Here is an 18,444-nt window from a genome sequence, read left to right as displayed (position 1 = left end):
TGCATTATTTTATGTTATTTTTATGTCTATTTTGAATGCATTCATATTTTCTAATTGTGTTTTATATGTTTTTATGTGCTTTATTGCATACGTGTGTATTTCACGCTCCGGGTTAATTTTTGTAGGAATTTGTGAAGAAATCATGATTTTGGAGCAAGAGAAGAGCCGCAAGAGTGAATTACATAGCATCAATGGTCAAAAACCTATTTGTAATTCTAGAGAGAACCAATTCCAATCTGCATTGTTCAAATAAAATTTCAAGATGTTTTGAAGCTTCTGTTTAAATTTCGGCTTGATCCGACGGCTAAAACTCGAGATATGATTTTATCAAGAAAACTGCGCGCTGGAAAAGACACATGCACGGACCCAGGATGATATGAATCTTATGTATGAAAGGCAACACGATTTCAACGAATCGCACCTCAATTCGATAACAAAAGAATTCAATAATGTTGTCCCGACTTTGAAACAAGTAACAGATTTTGGAATCTCCACCTCTAGTTGAACCTGTAACTAGCAACAGAGAATTCACGATAGAAAACAATCAAAGATTCAATTAGACATTCAAAGGAACCTGTCTTTGACAACCCAATTGAAAATCGATTGACAAACGCCACAAAGCTATGAAACTTTGATAAGTTTGATTTTGGGTAAAGCAAAAGTATTGATAAAATTCTAAAGAGAATTTTGTATTGAATAATCAATAATCTGAAAATCTTAGTTATCATTAAAATAATGAATGTTGTAGTATTTATATTACAACCCAAAATATTGAAAGATAACGCAAAATAAATCAAAAAGATATCAAAGATATCTTCTAAAGTTTTCTAGTAGGAATAAAAGACCTAAAATAAACAAAGTAAATCCAAAATATTAAAAATCCCAAACACACACACAAACACCTTGGGTGCATGTAAAAGGGCATGGCGCGGGCGCGCTAGAGAGAGGCGTGGACGCATCGAAGTTGCGCAGACAATGGTGCGGGCGCGCTATAAGGTAGCGCGGGCGCGCCGAGAGTTCGCAAAAATATCGTCAATTTGGCATCCGTAAGCGCGGGCACGCGATCATGAGGCGCGGGCGCGCTTCTTCTTCGCAAAATAATGGCGCGGGCGTGCAAATCTGGGGCGTGGCAAATTGAATATCAAGAAATCCAACGCCCTCTTGTGTCTTCAGCAACAAAGATTGAAGTGCTTCCTTAAACTTCTGAGCTCGGCCTCTCGTAACCGGTCCTCGTGGTATCTCCAACGGATCCTTAGTCACTTGATCAGCATGCGATCTATCCATGATCGCATCATCCTTCCCTTCTTGAAAAGGATTTGTCCTCAAATCTTGATCATCACCTACATCAAACGGAGATAAATCAGAAACATTAAAGTAGCACTGACATTATACTCACCTGGAAAATCTAATTTGTAAGCGTTGTCGTTGATGCGCTCCAATACTTGAAACGGTCCATCGCCTCTAGGTAGAAGCTTTGAGCGCCGTTTTTCAGGAAACCGCTCTTTCCTCAAATGCAACCACACCCAATCTCCTGGTTCAAACACAACTCTCTTCTTTCCCTTATTTGCTTGCTTTGTATACTGCAAATTCTTTTTCTCAATGTTCGCCTTCACTTTTTCATGCAAATTTCTCACAAATTCCGCCTTTTTCTTACCATCCATGTTAACCCTTTCACTCATAGGTAAAGACATCAAATCCAACGGGGTTAAAGGATTAAAACCATACACAATTTCAAAGGGTGAAAAATTTGTAGTAGAATGCACACTACGATTATATGCAAACTCAACAAATGACAAACATTCTTCCCAACTCTTAAAATTCTTTTTAATTATAGTACGCAACAAAGTTCCTAACGTTCTATTAACAACTTCAGTTTGACCATCCGTTTGAGGATGACAAGTAGTCGAAAACAGTAATTTAGTACCAAGTTTGCACCATAATGTTTTCCAAAAGTAGCTCAAAAAACGAGTATCTCTATCAGACACAATACTCCTAGGCATGCCATGCAATCTAACAATTTCATTAAAGAACAAGTCCGCAACATGAGATGCATCATCAGATTTATGACACGCAATAAAATGAGCCATCTTAGAAAATCTATCAACCACAAAAAAAATTGAATCCCTCCCCTTCTTAGATCTCGGTAGTCCTAAAACAAAGTCCATAGAGATATCTACCCACGGTTCACTAGGAACAGGAAGTGGAGTATACAAACCATGTGGTTGTTGTCTAGACTTTGCTTCCTACAAGTCACACATCTTTCGCAAATTTTCTCAACATCATGCTTCATATGTGGCCAATAAAAATGTTCATGCAAAGTTTCATAGGTTTTAGCCACTCCAAAATGCCCCATTAAACCACCCCCATGTGATTCCTTAACAAGTAATTCACGAATAGATGACTTAGGAACACACAACTTATCCTCCTTAAACAAATACCCATCATGCATGAAGAATTTATCTTTTGGACCATGCAAACATGACGCATACATCTCACCAAAATCAAGATCACTAAAATATAACTTTTTTGCATACTCAAATCCTAAGAATTTAGAATCTAGAGTAGATAAAAGTACATACCTTCGTGATAGAGCATCCGCTACCACATTTTCCTTCCCTTGCTTGTATTTGATAACGTAGGGAAAAGTTTCCACAAACGCCACCCACTTGGCATGTCTCTTGTTAAGCTTTTGTTGTCCTTTGAGATGCTTCAAAGACTCATGATCTGTATGAATCACAAATTCTTTTGGCCTCAAATAGTGTTGCCATGTCTCAAGTACCCTTGCCAACACATAAAACTCCTTGTCGTAGGTAGGATAATTCAAGGACGCCCCACTTAGCTTCTCACTGAAGTATGCAATCGGTCTCCCACCTTGCATCAAGACACCTCCAATCCCTACACCTGACGTATCACATTCAATTTCAAAGGTATTAGAAAAATCAGGTAAAACAAGTAAAGGAGCATTAATTAATTTATGCTTGACAATATTAAAAGACTTCTCTTGCTCCTCGCCCCAATGGAATGGAACATTCTTTATGATCACCGCAGTCATAGGTGCCGCCAAAGTACTGAAATCTTTCACAAATCTCCTATAGAAACTTGCAAGGCCATGAAAACTTCGAACTTGACCAATATAAGTAGGCGTTGGCAAGTCTCGAATTGCACTTACCTTGTCCTCATCAACTCTGACACCTTGGAAACTCACAACAAAGCCAAGAAACACAAGTTCTTTTGTACAAAACACACACTTTTTCAAGTTAGCATACAAATGTACATCTTTTAGTGTGATTAGCACAATTCTCAAGTGTTCGACATGCTCATCCAAATTTTTGCTATACACCAAGATATCATCAAAATATACCGCAACAAATTTTCCAATATAAGCACGCAACACATGATTCATCAATCTCATAAAAGTGCTAGGTGCATTAGTAAATCTAAAGGTCATAACTAACCACTCATACAAGCCATATTTAGTTTTAAAAGCAGTTTTCCACTCATCACCTTATCTCATCCTAATTTGATGGTAACCACTTTTTAAATCAATTTTACTAAAGACGCTAGAACCATGCAACTCATCCAACATATCATCTAGTCTAGGAATAGGATGCATATACTTTATGGTAATGTTATTAATGGCTCTACAATACACACACATTCTCCATGAACCGTCTTTCTTAGGAACCAACAAAACAGGCACTGCACAAGGAGACATAGACTCACGTAGAAACCCCTTATCAAGAAGTTCACTTACCTGCCTTTGTAGTTGATAAGTGCATTTTGTATGCATTATTTCATGTTATTTTTATGTCTATTTTGTGTGCATTCATATTATTTTTATGTGTTTTATGTGTTTTAGTGCATGTGTGTGTATTTCACTCCTTGGGTTAATTTTGTAGGAAAATATATTGTTGAAGAGTGAATTGCGGACCAGCATTGTTCAAAAAATCATATTTAATTTTAGAAAGCTCTAAATCCGATCTCTACCAATCAGATTAAAGTTCACGATGTTTTTAAGCTGCTGTCCAAATTTCAGCTCAATCCGACGGCTAGATCTTGAGATATGAATTTTTGAAAATTATCGCTCGGTGCAGAAAACTTGTACTGCGCGCGCGAGAATCAAGCTCGCGCGCGCGCGATTTTCGTGATCAGATCTCTGTTTATAACTTCTGCGCGCGCGCGAGGCCTATGCCGCGCGCGCGCGCGTGTTCGGGGGTCATATGTGTTCCGAAAAATCCTTGTTTTGAGAGAAAATTAACTGATAGGCGTTCCGGACCATATATATACAAGATATAACATATTTTTGAGGGTTTCGGAAGCTTCAGAGCGCAGACAACGCAAGAGGAGGTGGCTACAAGGCTTGGGAGAGAAGATTTCTTCTTTCTTTTCTTCTTTTTATTTTTATTTTTGAATTATTGTTTTTAATTATTGAGTAGTTTATTTTCAACCAAGACGGCGTGATTGGGCCAAACAAATTCATGTAGAAAACTTGGATGTTTGTTTGGGATTTTTCAGAGTTGATTTTATTTTATTGATTGTTAGATTTATATTTGTCTTGTGAATAGTCTGATCAACTGTTTGCTTGCATGTTAATCAATTCCAAGTCGACAGAGGAGGTATTGATTTTGATCACTCTGATAATTAACATATTGTAAAACCGACTAGAAATAGAATTCGGTTTCAGTGTGCGGTTTAGGTGTAAACTGAATTTTCACAAATATTTAATGCATTCAAATTTGATTAGAATTATGAAAGATTAGTTCATCAATATTTGAATAGGTTTGATTGTTCTAAAAATAGTCCTTTGAACAAATTAGGAGAATTCCCGTGAATTAAGATTAAATCTGAGTCCTGAATCGACTACATGTTACAAAATTTGTTCGGTACCTACGTGTGTCCTGGTTGTCTTTGTCTTGATTATTTTTATCTTCAGTTATTTTTATTCTTATTTCTTAATCAGTTTTTATTTTATATTCTTATTTTATTTAATTTAAAATCCTTCTATTATTTTGTCTAGATTAAGTAAAATAATTAATTCTTGAGAATTGACTGCAGTCCCTGTGGGATCGATACTTGGACTCTCTGTCCACTTTACTATTACTTGACCTGGTACGCTTGCCAGTAGATTTATATCACACCGATTTAGCCGGTCAAGTTTTTGGCGCCGTTGCCGGGGACTGTTTAGTTGATATTAGGATAGATTATTTGCTTGAGGCTAGACATTTTTTTTTATTTCTATCTTTTCGTTTTTTTTATTTTATTTTAATTTTGATTTTTTTTTTTCTTTTCTTTTGCTTGTGAGGTACTTGGAGATGGATCATCATCAGGTGTTCACAAGATTTGGCCAGCAATACTTGGAGCCATTCTATGCTGTTTGGGGGAGATTCAATGATTTGGCGAACAGATTTTGATGCCATAAATTTTCGAGCTACACCCTCACTCAATTTTTTTATGGTGGTTTGGATGAGATTACAAGAAGTTGGGTGGATTATGGAGCGTTGGCCACTGGCAGTCAATTGTTTAGAAGAGATGAAGACAGTGCGATACACTTGTTAAATGATATGGCAGATTTTGACTACCATTGACATTGTGATCCTTCACTGCAGGGTTGGAGTCACCAATATCCTCCAGATATCAACTCTAAAAATTTTGCGAACCAGCCACCGGAGCATCAAGAAGAGTGCATAAGGCGTTCCGAAGATTATGTGGCTCAGTTGGAGAATTTTTTGCGGCAACAGACAGAGACAAATCAATTTTTAGAAAGCCGCATAAGTCTTTTGGATGAACAGATTGCGCTTCTTAGAGAACCAATTTTGGAGATCTGCCAAGAGAGTGAAGTAACTGAGCCAGAGCATGAAGAAATCATTTTTGAGAAATCTTCTTGTGAGGATGAGCCAAACGTGATAGTGGAGGAGGAAGAACCATTCAAGGATACATATTTTACTTCGTCAATGGTCGTTCCATGTACACTGTTAGAAGATTTTTTCTTGCCATTGACGCCACCTCCAGCATATTCCATCCTCTATGAGCTTCAGCCTATATTCGGAGTCTCCTTCAAAAAAAAAAATTTCAGACCAAGTGTTGTTGGACCGACGAGCTTCCCATGCATATATCACGCCAAGCTTGAGGGCGAAGGAAATCAAGACCCATACGTAGAGTCGTATGATTCTTACTATGGGCGGCAATCGCTCTTTGATGTTTGCCGATCCTGCCGATATACACAGTCTGCTGCTGTTGTCCCAGCTGATACTGTCAAGAAGGAAGAGAATGAAACAAAAACCAGGGGAGTGTTATTTCTGTTTTCATTGTGTTTTTGTTCGTTTTGAATTCTGTTCATTGTCTGAAGCATTGAGGGCAATGCTTTGGATAAGTATGGGGGGGTAGACTAGTTTGTTTCATTATGTTTTGTGTTTGTGTTGCATAAAGTTCGTTTCATGTCTGTTTTCATATAGTGTGTTTTTGTTGTTGTTTGTGTTGTCCTGCATGGGTAGGATGAGTCATGATAGCCAATGATGATGAAGTTTATTTGAAAAAATTGATTTTTGAAATTTTTTATGCTCTTGACTGGACATGAGAAACTGTAGGTTGAACTGTGAATATTTTTAAGCACTAATGTTAGACCAGTGAATTGTAGCGAAAGATTTGATGAGGTTTCTATCTGTTTGACCATTGCACGACAATAGGTGGTTTGTGGATCTTGACTGTGTTCTATGAATTTTGATGAGGCTCTAGTTTACACTTATGATCTTGGGCGCACCTAGAGAAAAAAAATTTATATACAATTCCATCCGGGCCTTGAAAGGATTAAAATCCTAAAAAAAAAATTAAATAAATTTAAGGCTAAGTATGCGGATTCAATGGGATTGATGCTCCATCCGGGCTATAGACGAGGGGATTAGAAAGAAAAAATAGAATGATTTTTCGTATCCTAGCAAGTTATAGCTAAGTCAGCGGGTAATTATTGGGGCTAATGCAATACCGGGTGCAAAATCCGGAGGTGTGTAATTCATTATCTCAAGGGAGGTGGGTTTAGTCTAAAGGTCGTTGGAAGGAATGGGCACTTGAAGAGTGAAACTTGCACTGATTTTTCATAGGTCGCTAAGCAGATTTGAGACGAATTCGGTCTAAGTTGTATGAAACTGGAATGACATTTCACACACACACGTTCACGTTAAACCGAAGGTGTATTATGAAAATTTGAGAACATGTCTGTGTTTTTTGTTTTGTGATTAAACTTCTCAGAGGCTTTGCACATTTATGAATCGTCCTTACTTATGTTTATGTTTGCATTATGTTTTTGCATGTCTTGCTCGAGGGCGAGCAAGAGTAAAGTATGGGGGTGTTGATAAGTGCATTTTGTATGCATTATTTCATGTTATTTTTATGTCTATTTTGTGTGCATTCATATTATTTTTATGTGTTTTAGTGCATGTGTGTGTATTTCACTCCTTGGGTTAATTTTGTAGGAAAATATATTGTTGAAGAGTGAATTGCGGACCAGCTTTGTTCAAAAAATCAAATTTAATTTTAGAAAGCTCCAAATCCGATCTCCACTGGTCAGATTAAAGTTCACGATTTTTGAAGCTGCTGTCCAAATTTCAGCTCAATCCGACGGCTAGATCTTGAGATATGAATTTTTGAAAATTGTCGCTTGGTGCAGAAAACTTGTACTGCGCGCGCGCGAGTTTCGTGATCAGATCTCTGTTTTTAACTTCTGCGCGCGCGCGAGGCCTATGCCACGCGCGCGCGCGTGTTCGGGGGTCATATGTGTTCCTAAAAATCCTTGTTTTGAGAGGAAATTAACTGATAGGCGTTCCGGACCATATATATACAAGATATAACATATTTTTGAGGGTTTCGGAAGCTCCAGAGCGCAGACAACGCAAGAGGAGGCGGCTACAAGGCTTGGGAGAGAAGATTTCTTCTTTCTTTTCTTCTTTTTATTTTTATTTTTGAATTATTGTTTTTAATTATTGAGTAGTTTATTTTCAACCAAGACGGCGTGATTGGGCCAAACAAATTCATGTAGAAAACTTGGATGTTTGTTTGGGATTTTTCAGAGTTGATTTTATTTTATTGATTGTTAGATTTATATTTGTCTTGTGAATAGTCTGATCAACTGTTTGCTTGCATGTTAATCAATTCCAAGTCGACAGAGGAGGTATTGATTTTGATCACTCTGATAATTAACATATTGTAAAACCGACTAGAAATAGAATTCGGTTTCAGTGTGCGGTTTAGGTGTAAACTGAATTTTCACAAATATTTAATGCATTCAAATTTGATTAGAATTATGAAAGATTAGTTCATCAATATTTGAATAGGTTTGATTGTTCTAAAAATAGTCCTTTGAACAAATTAGGAGAATTCCCGTGAATTAAGATTAAATCTGAGTCCTGAATCGACTATATGTTACAAAATTTGTTCGGTACCTACGTGTGTCTTCGTTGTCTTTGTCTTGATTATTTTTATCTTCAGTTATTTTTATTCTTATTTCTTAATCAGTTTTTATTTTATATTCTTATTTTATTTAATTTAAAATCCTTCTATTATTTTGTCTAGATTAAGTAAAATAATTAATTCTTGAGAATTGACTGCAGTCCCTGTGGGATCGATACTTGGACTCTCTGTCCACTTTACTATTACTTGACCTGGTACGCTTGCCAGTAGATTTATATCACACCGATTTAGCCGGTCAGTAGTTCTTTTGTTTCCTCCGGGTTGCTCCTATACGCTGGACGGTTTGGCAACGCACTTCCGGGCACAAAATCAATTTGATGCTCAAACCCCCTCAAAGGTGGTAATCCTTGAGGCAAATCCTTCGGAAATAAATCTTCAAATTCCTGCAAAAGAGAAAAAACATTGCTCGGAAGATTTCCGGCTATATCACTTGTGTTAAGGAGAAACTCCTTATAGAAAATCAATACAAGTGGAGTATGCTCATGTAAAATCTCTCGCAACTCACTCTTTTGGGCCATAAATATTTTTTTATCGGCCTCTTTTCTCTCAATTTCTTTTTCATCTTTTTTTCTCTCAATCTTTTTTTCTAAGGCCATCTCACTTTTTTTTCGACTCTTTTTTTCGGCCTCTTCTTTCTTTTTCTTTTTCAGATGGTCCTCCAACACTTGCTTTGGAGTCATAGGTAATAATACAATAGGCTCCTTTTTCAAGGTAAAAGAATAACGATTTTTAAAACCGTCATGTATCACCTTTCTATCAAATTGCCACGGCCTACCCAAAAAAATATGACAAGCTTGCATAGGCACCACATCACACAACTCTTCATCTACATATTTACCAATGGAAAACGGTACTACCACCTGCTTATGCACTCTCACCTCCGAGCTATCATTAAACCACTACAATTTATAAGGTTGAGGATGCTTTATAACAGGAAAACTCAACTTTTCCACCAGCTCATAACTCGCTACATTAGTGCAACTCCCACTATCAGTAATAACACTACATACTTTGTTATTCACAAAGCATCTAGGATGGAATAAATTCTCCCTTTGAGTTTCTTCCTCCTTCTTTTGTTGTACATTCAACACTCTGCTGGTCACTAGCAATTCTCCAACTACTGCATCATATCCCTCTTAATCAGGATCCTCCAACGCAGGCATACTATCATATTTCTCATCCTCACTCTCTGACTCAATCTCACCACCAGCATTCATAATCATAATTTTTTTATTAGGACACTGACTGGCAATATGACCAAGTTCTTGACATCTAAAACATTTAATATCCCTAGAACGAGTATTAGTAGTTTCAGGTGTACCTTCACCCACTTGTTTTGGTGCCTCCAATTTTGTGTCAAATTTTGGCTTGGACACCGACTTGTTGTCCTCCTGTTTTGCAATGCTTGGACACCAAGGAGTTGACGATCCTCCACCGATAGGAAGTCGACCAGCTCCTCTCCTCTTGAGCTGCTGCTCCACCTTCATGGCTGTCTACACCATCTCATCCAAATCAAAACAGTGGCGAAACTCCACTTGATCTTGGATTTCTCTATTCAAACCGCACAAAAATCTGGCCATTGTAGCTTCATTATCCTCCTCAATGTTGGCCCGGATCATCGTGGTTTCCAACTCCTTGTAGTAATCCTCCACGCTTCTTGGACCTTGCTTCAGAGTTTGTAATCGCCTGTACATGTCACGATAATAATAGTTAGGCACAAACCACTTCTTCATGACACGCTTCATCTCCTCCCACGTCTCAATAGGCGGCTATCCACACCTCCTTCTAGTGGTCACTAATTGATCCCACCAGATTAACGCATAGTCTACAAACTCAACCACTGCCAACCTCACTTTCTTAAGGTCAGAATAGTGATGGCAATCAAACACAAACTCCACACGCTTCTCCCATTCCAAATACGCCTCTGGGTCAGACTTCCCATGAAACGCTGGAATTTTCATCTTAATACTACTAATATTTCCATCCTCCTTACTGCACTCCGTATGTTTTCCTCGTACTGCTTCTTGCCTACGTCTAACCCCATGTACTCTTCTCTCTCCATCCCAATTCTCATCAAAACTCTCCTCATCTCCTTCAAAATTATTCCCCTTCCTATATTTATTTTTTTTTCCACTACCACTACTCTCCTCCAATCTACTCATCCGCTCATGAAGAGGTTCCAACTCCGACCTCATCACCCTAGTAAATTGCCCCATCAACGCCTCCATTTGAACCTTGGAAATTCCTTGGTTCACACTTTCACTAGCATATTTATTAGGATTCATGGTACCTACAAGAAAAAGGTTAGTAGTAAAATTCCTCACACAAGTTCTCACAGATCACTCCAAACGAATCACTCCAACACTTTTTTTCTTTCCACTCAATTTATGTAGGCTTTTTCTTTGTGTAAAAGTGAATCAAACTCTCAAGTTCACAACTTTTAGACGCTTGAAGATCGACTCTCGAAGATCGACAAAAACAAGAAGAAGAAATTGTCCACAAGTTATCTTGCTTCTTCTATATTTTTTTTTTGAAGCACCCTTTTTTCTTTTTTTTTTTGAATTTATAACTTATAGCACAAGACACGAGACTTGGATAATAAGTTTGAAAGAATGACACAGAAATTTGAGATGAGATAGATGAAGAACGAAGAACGACGAACGATGAACGAAGAATGAAGAACGAAGAAAGAATATAGATTAAAGAAGGATACGACTTACTTGAGTCAAAACCTTAAGCTTTGATACCAAATGATATGAATCTTATGTAAAGGCAACACGATTTCAACGAATCGCACCTCAATTCAATAACAAAATAATTCAATAATGTTGTCCCGACTTTGAAACAAGTAACAGATTTTGGAATCTCCACCTCTAGTTGAACCTGTAACTAGCAACAGAGAATTCATGATAGAAAACAATCAAAGATTCAATTAGACCTTCAAAGGAACCTGTCTTTGACAACCCAATTGAAAATCAATTGACAAACGCCACAAAGCTATGAAACTTTGATAAGTTTGATTTTGGGTAAAGCAAAAGCTTTGATAAAATTCTAAAGAGAATTTTGTATTGAATAATCAATAATCTGAAAATCATAGTTATCATTAAAATAATGAATATTGTAGTATTTATATTACAACCCAAAATATTGAAAGATAACGCAAAATAAATCAAAAAGATATCAAAGATATCTCCTAAAGTTTCCTAGTAGGAATAAAAGACCTAAAATAAACAAAGTAAATCCAAAATATTAAAAATCCTGAACACGCACAAACACCTTGGGTGCATGTAAAAGGGCATGGCGCGGGAGCGCCGAAGTTGCGCAGACAATGGCGCGGGCGCGCGATAAGGTAGCGCGGGTGCGCCGAGAGTTCGCAAAAACATCGTCAATTTGGCATCCGTAAGCGTGGGCGCGCGATCCTGAGGCGCGGGCGCGCGAGTCTGGGGCGCGGGCGCGCCTTGGCTTTGAGCAGGGTCTTCAATTTCTTCACTTTCTTGACCTCCTTTGACCTCAATAAGATTATAACTTCCTCCAAATTGAATATCAAGAAATCCAACGCCCTCTTGTGTCTTCAGCAACAAATATTGAAGTGCTTCCTTAAACTTCTGAGCTCGGCCTCTCGTAACCGGTCCTCGTGATATCTCCAATGGATCCTTAGTCACTTGATCAGCATGCGAGCCATCCATGATCGCATCACAGGAACGGACCTAGCATGGGGTCCGTGCATTTGCTCGCTCGAGCGAGAATTCACACAGAATCAGTAAATAAAATATTCAGAAATTAAAACACTCAACTTTCGGGGCTTTATTTCTTGGGCTTTTAAAGACATATAAATAGAAGACTATTAGATGTGAAAGAGGAGAGAGAATGGGGGCGGAAGGCACACCGAGAGAAGAGGGGGCTAGGCGGAAGGTTGGAGATTGAAGAAAGCTCCAATCGAGTTTTTCTTCCTTTATTCTCTTTTGATTATTAAACTTGTTTGAATTTTGTTTCCAACTATTGATTAGTTTTCTTTCAACCAAAACGGCGTGATTGAGCCGAACAAATTTATGTAAAAAACTTGAATGTTTGTTTGGGATTTTTCATATTTGATTTTTTATTATTGATTATTAGATTTATATTTGTCTTGTGAATGATCTGGTCAATTGTTTGCTTGCATGTTAATTGATTCCTAGTAGAAAGAGGAGGAATTGATTTCGATCTCTCTAATAATTAACACGAGATAAAATTGACTAGAAATAGTATTCGATTTCATCGTGCGGTTTTATGTGCAAACTGAATTCTCATAGTTCCTAATCCATTTGAGTTTGATTAGAATTATGAAAATTAACCCGTCAATATTTGAATAGGTTTAATTATTCTAGAAATAGACCTTTAAAAAAGTTAGGAGAATTCACCGTAATTTAAGATTAAATCCGAGTCCTGAATCGGCTACATGTTACATGATTTGTTCGGTAACTGCGTGTGGCTTGGTTGTCTCAATTTAATTGAATTTATTCTTCTATTTTATTTCTTTTTGTTTTTATTAATTAAATTTTTATTTAATTATCCTCACTCCTATTTTTATTATTTTGTCTAGATTAAGTTAAATAATTAAATCTTGAAAATTGACTACAGTCCCTGTGGGATCGATACTTGTACTCTCTATCCACTTACTATTACTTGACCTAGTATACTTGCTAGTAGACACCGATTTTAGCGGTCAAGTTCCTTTTAGCATAGTGAGTGACAGAGATCCAAGATTTACCTCACTGTTTTGGGGTAGCTTTCAGTGAGCTTTGAGTACTACTCTGAGTTTGTGTACTGCTTATCACCTAGAGTTAGACGGTCAGTCTAAGAGGTCTATTCGGAAATTGGAACATATGCGGAGAACTTCAGTAATGGACTTTGGATTGTTCGGGTAGGATAATTTGTCGTTGATCGAGTTCGCCTACAACAATAGTTATCATCGTAGCATTGACATGGCATAATTCGAAGCCCTTTATGGTCACCATTGTCGTACACCATTTGTAATGGACTGGGCCTCTCTGCTGCCCTGCCATTTTTCTACTCATGGCCTTCTTCCCCCTGGTGGGAAGTTTCATGCCCTCCCCAGGACTCGAACCTTGTACCTCCAGGATAAGTACAAAGTTCTCTCAATCCTGGTACCATTGAGTTAGTAAAACCTTGTACCTCCAGGATAAGTACAAAGTTCTCTCAATCCTGGTACCATTGAGCTAGTCTAGCTCAATGGTACCAAGATTGAGAGAACTTTGTACTTATCCTAGAGGTACAAGGTTCGAGTCCTGGGGAGGGCATGAAACTTCCCACCAGGGGGAAGAAGGTCATGAGTAGCAAAAATGGCTGGCAGCAGAGAGGCCCAGTCCATTACATAAAAGGGCACCTTTTTTTGTAATGGACTGGGCTTTTCTCTCTGCTGGCCCTGCCATTTTTGCTACTCATGGGCCTTCTCCCCACCTGGAAAGGGGAGTTTCATGCCCTCCCCAGGAATCGAACATGTACCACCAGACTTAAGTACATATTCTTGCTGATTCCTGGTACCATTGAGCTAGTCTAGCTCAATGGTACCAGGAATCAGAAAACTTTGTACCTATGCCTGGAGGTACAAGGTTCGATTCCTGGGGAGGACAAAAACTCCCCTAGCCAGGTGGGGAGAAGGCCATGAGTAGTATAATGGCTGGGCCAGCAGAGAGAAAAGCCCAGTCCATTACAAAAAAAAGGCACCTTTTTTTTGTAATGGACTGGCTTTTCTCTCTGCTGGCCCAGCCATTTTCCTAATCATGGCCTTCTTCCCCCTGGTGGGAAGTTTCATTCCCTCCCCAGACTTGAACCTTGTACCTCCAGGCTAAGTACAAAGTCTTATCAAGTCTGGTACCATTGAGCTAGAATAGCTCAATGGTACCAGGATTGAGAACTTATGTTATAGTACGGGTGCGTCCCATCTCTCTCGGGAGCCCGCGACCGTACTCATGATCTTCTCCCCCCTGGCAGGGAGTGTCATGCCCTCCCCAAGGATATAACCTTGTACCTCCAGGTCAAGTACAAGTTCTTATCATCCCTGGTACCATTGAGCTCCCTGCCAGGGGGGAGAAGATCATGAGTACGGTCGCGGGCCCCCGAGAGAGATGGGACGCACCCGGACCATCACACCATTGTTTTGGGATGAGGTAGGAGAACGTCAGGTCGAAGGACCAGAGTTGATCCAACAGATTGTGGAGAAAGTAGAGTTGATCAAGAAGAGAATCAAGACAACACGGGATAGACAGGCCAGTTACGCCAATACCAAACGTAGACCATTGCATTTTGAAACAGGAGAGTGTGTTTTCTTGGGAGTTTCACCTTTCCGAAAGGTGATGAGGTTTGGTCTCAAGGGGAAGTTAACGCCAAGGTTCATTGGTCTGTTAGAGAACTTGGAAAAATTTGGGGATGTGGCTTATCGTCTTGAGTTACCGCCATATCTATCTAGCATTCATAACGAGTTCCACGTGTCGTTACTTTGTCAGTACGTTGCAGATGATTCACACATTATGTAACCAGCGGAGGTTCAGCTAGAGCCTGCACCCAGAGACAGACGGTCAGTCTGAGAGGACTATTCGGACATTGGAAGATATGTTGAGAACTTCAGTAATGGACTTTGGATTGTCTGTGTAGGATCATTTTCCATTGATAGAGTTCGCCTACAACAATAGTTATCATCGTAGCATTGACATGGCACCATTTGAAGCCCTTTATGTCACCGTTGTCGTACACCCTTGTTTTGGGATGAGGTAGGAGAACAACAAGTCGAAGAACCAGAGTTGATCCAACAGATTGTGAACAAAGTAGAGTTGATCAAGAAGAGAATCAAGACAGCGCAGGATAGACAGTACAGTTACACCTATACCAAACGTAGACCATTGCATTTTGAAACAGAAGAGTGTGTTTTCTTGCGAGTTTCACCTTTCCAAAAAGTGATGAGGTTTGGTCTCAAGGGGAAGTTAACGCCAAGGTTCATTGGTCCGTTCGAGAACTTGGAAAAATTTGGAGATGTGGCTTATAGTCTGGCATTACCGCAGTATCTTTATAGCATTCATAACGTGTTCCACGTGTCATTACTTCATCAGTACGTTGCAGATGAGTCGCACATTTTGAAACCAGCGGAGGTTCAGCTAGAGCCTGATTTTTCATACGAGGAGAGAACACTCAGAATTCTTGACAAGAACGAAAAGGTGCTTCGGAATAAGCGTATTCTTCTAGTCATGGTTCAGTGGCAGCGTCGAGGCACCAAGGAAGCAACTTGGGAGTTGGAGAGCCATATGAATTCTGAGCATCCGAAGTTGTTTTGAATTTATATTTCAGCAATTTTAGTTGTATTGTACAAAACTGCAACATTGTGATACAAGTTGTTTTCAATATTATTCTGTTCTGTTCTCTTAAGTCCTGATTTCGAGGACAAAATCTCTTAAGTGGGGGAGAATGTAGTAACCGTCTCCGAATTAAGTTAATCATACACGTAATTATGTTTAATTAAATAAAACATGGTTAGGGGATCCTCAGATGGGTTTAAGGAATTGAAGAATGGATCCAGAACAATCAAGAATGGTTCGGTAAATCTTTGACTTTTGGATGGATCGGAAGGTCCAAACCCTAGGATCGGACCATCCAAAGGGGTGAAGTTCGGAGGCCCTGATTCAGTTCGGAAGGGCAGGTTTCGGACGATCCAATCTCTATTGGATAAGATAAGATAAGAAATGAAATCTGATTGGGTAGCTATGGGAGTTCGGACGCTCCAAAGTAAGGGTTCGGACAATCCGAACTATGCCAAGCCAGGTGTCCTAGTTGGTGACATCACAGATGATGTAATATTGGGATCGGATGATCCGAATTGCTGGTAGAGACAAGTGTCATGCTTGTAGTGATCGGACGATCCGAAGGTGGGATCGGACCGTCCGAACTCACTCTATAAATAGGGGTGCCGAGGCTCAGATTGAGTGCACCGAGTTTCCTTTCCTCTCTCGTTCTTAGCTCTTTCTAGTCAGTTTTAGGGATTTCTAGGCATCTTACTGGAGAGCCGGGAGTGGCAAAGCACTTCGGGGATAACAACAGAGCTGTGACTAAGTTTTGAGGAAGTCGTCACCAACGGGCTATCGATGGACGCAGGTATAAGTTTGGATCCCTATAGAGATTAGAGGGAGTATGTAATAGCTTAGTCAAGGCATTTAGAGCACTATAAGTGATATAGTGTCTATGTGATTATAGGCCAAGACTAGTGAGCAGGATTTGCTAGGTTGCTCTTATTGTTGAGATTAAGTAAGAACGTATTATCCGAGATACCAGGTTGAATATACATGTATTATGTTTGCATATTTTCTGTGGCATTATTATGTGCATTGATATTATGCGACATTCATGTACACGGTGATATTTATGCCTTGATTATAGCCTATAGTAGGGGCCGCTCAGCCCCGTATTTTTGTGGATGGATTTCCATGGATTTGGATCCGGTTATATCCACAAGTTTTATGGTATGTGATCCACCTCCTGATGCGACGGCCCAATATGATACTTCCCATGGCGCCTTGACTGTGCAGTCTTTTGAATAGGTTTTCCAGTACCTGACATATTGCATATGCATGCATGGTATATGTATATTCGCACAGCTTTCCAAAAGCTGTAATTTCCTCCCGCACTTCGACAGGCAAAGGCTAGTGAGTTGCTAATTTTGAAGCACGGCTCGATGTCTATCGACGAATATCAACAGAAGTTCTTTCGAGCTAGTGCCGTATTGCCCAAAAATATCTTCCAGCACCGAGATGAAGTATAATTTGTTCCTTCAGGGTCTCAGTCCGGAGATTCATGATCGTGTTGCTGTTGGTGATGACATGACTTATGAGGGTTTGGTTAGTCAATGTCTCTAGGAGGAGGACAACCTTCTGCATAACAGATCCTTTCTCTCTTCTTCCAGACCAACTAGCTCTTTGGGTTCGAGAAATCAATCTTTCAAGAAACAGGGTGTGTCTTCTTCTTCTTCTTCTGGCTCTGGTTCAGGTGGAGTTCACCACTTTGGGAAAAATAAGGGCCAAGGGCAGTGTGCTACTTGTGGAGGCCGTCACCCGACTGAGAAGTGTCGCATGTCAGGAGCTTGTTTTCATTGTGGCGAGATTGGCCACATGAAGAAAGATTGTCCACAGGCTGCCAGAGGACCAACATTTGGTTCTGGTTCTCATTCTTCCATTCCGCAGAGGTCGCAAGGATAGTCTATTGGGAGCACCAATCAGAGACCTCATGTTTCCGGACAGGTGTTTGCGATGAGTCAGTATCAGATTCAGCAGGAGAACGAGAATGTTATCGCATGTACATTTATTTTATGCGGTATTCCTGCATTTGTTCTCATCGACACTGGTGCATCACATTATTTCATTTCAGCAAGACTTTCTTAGAACTATAGGTTGTCGTACATACTTCTAGACGTAGTTTTATCTGTGTCTACCCCGACTGGTCATTCGGCTTTGGCCAAGGGTTTATTCTTGGGATGTTCATTAGAGTTTGAGGGCTCTGAGTTGTTAGTGAACCTTATGGTTCTAACGATGGAGGATTTTGACTTTATTTTGGGTATTGATGTCTTGATCTCTTATAGAGCTACGGTGGATTGTTATCAGCAGATTGTTCAGTTTCCTCCGGTTGAGGGCGATAGTTGTGTTACGTCTTAAACGCATTCAAATCTCGTGTATGAGATTAATGTTTTTAATGAATTAACAAGTCTCAAAATATTATGTTTTGATGATTACAAAACTCGGTTAATTGTTGCTAACAGTTTACAGTGAGAAATTTGCAGATAATTAAATATTTGTATATGGACAAAATTGGAAGCAAGAACCGATAAGCGAAAATCAAAGAAAATAATTAAAGTGCTCGAATCTGCCCAGGTTCAGAAGGTACGAAGAATGGTTCGGACCATCCGAAGAGTTTCCATGAATATAAAATGCTCGGATGCAAGGCTCGGAG

The 18,444-nt window shown here is 39.3% G+C and overlaps 1 pseudogene; it reads right to left on the bottom strand.

The window, feature by feature from the left end:
• Nucleotides 1-215: 215 nt before the first annotated feature.
• LOC140862755 (uncharacterized) lies at nt 216-13,828 on the bottom strand (annotated as a pseudogene).
• Between the last annotated feature and the right edge of the window lie 4,616 nt (nt 13,829-18,444).

Source organism: Henckelia pumila, chromosome 4 (assembly GCF_033568475.1).
Source record: "Henckelia pumila isolate YLH828 chromosome 4, ASM3356847v2, whole genome shotgun sequence".
Lineage (NCBI taxonomy): Eukaryota > Viridiplantae > Streptophyta > Magnoliopsida > Lamiales > Gesneriaceae > Henckelia > Henckelia pumila.
This window is presented reverse-complemented; position numbering and strand designations above follow the sequence as displayed.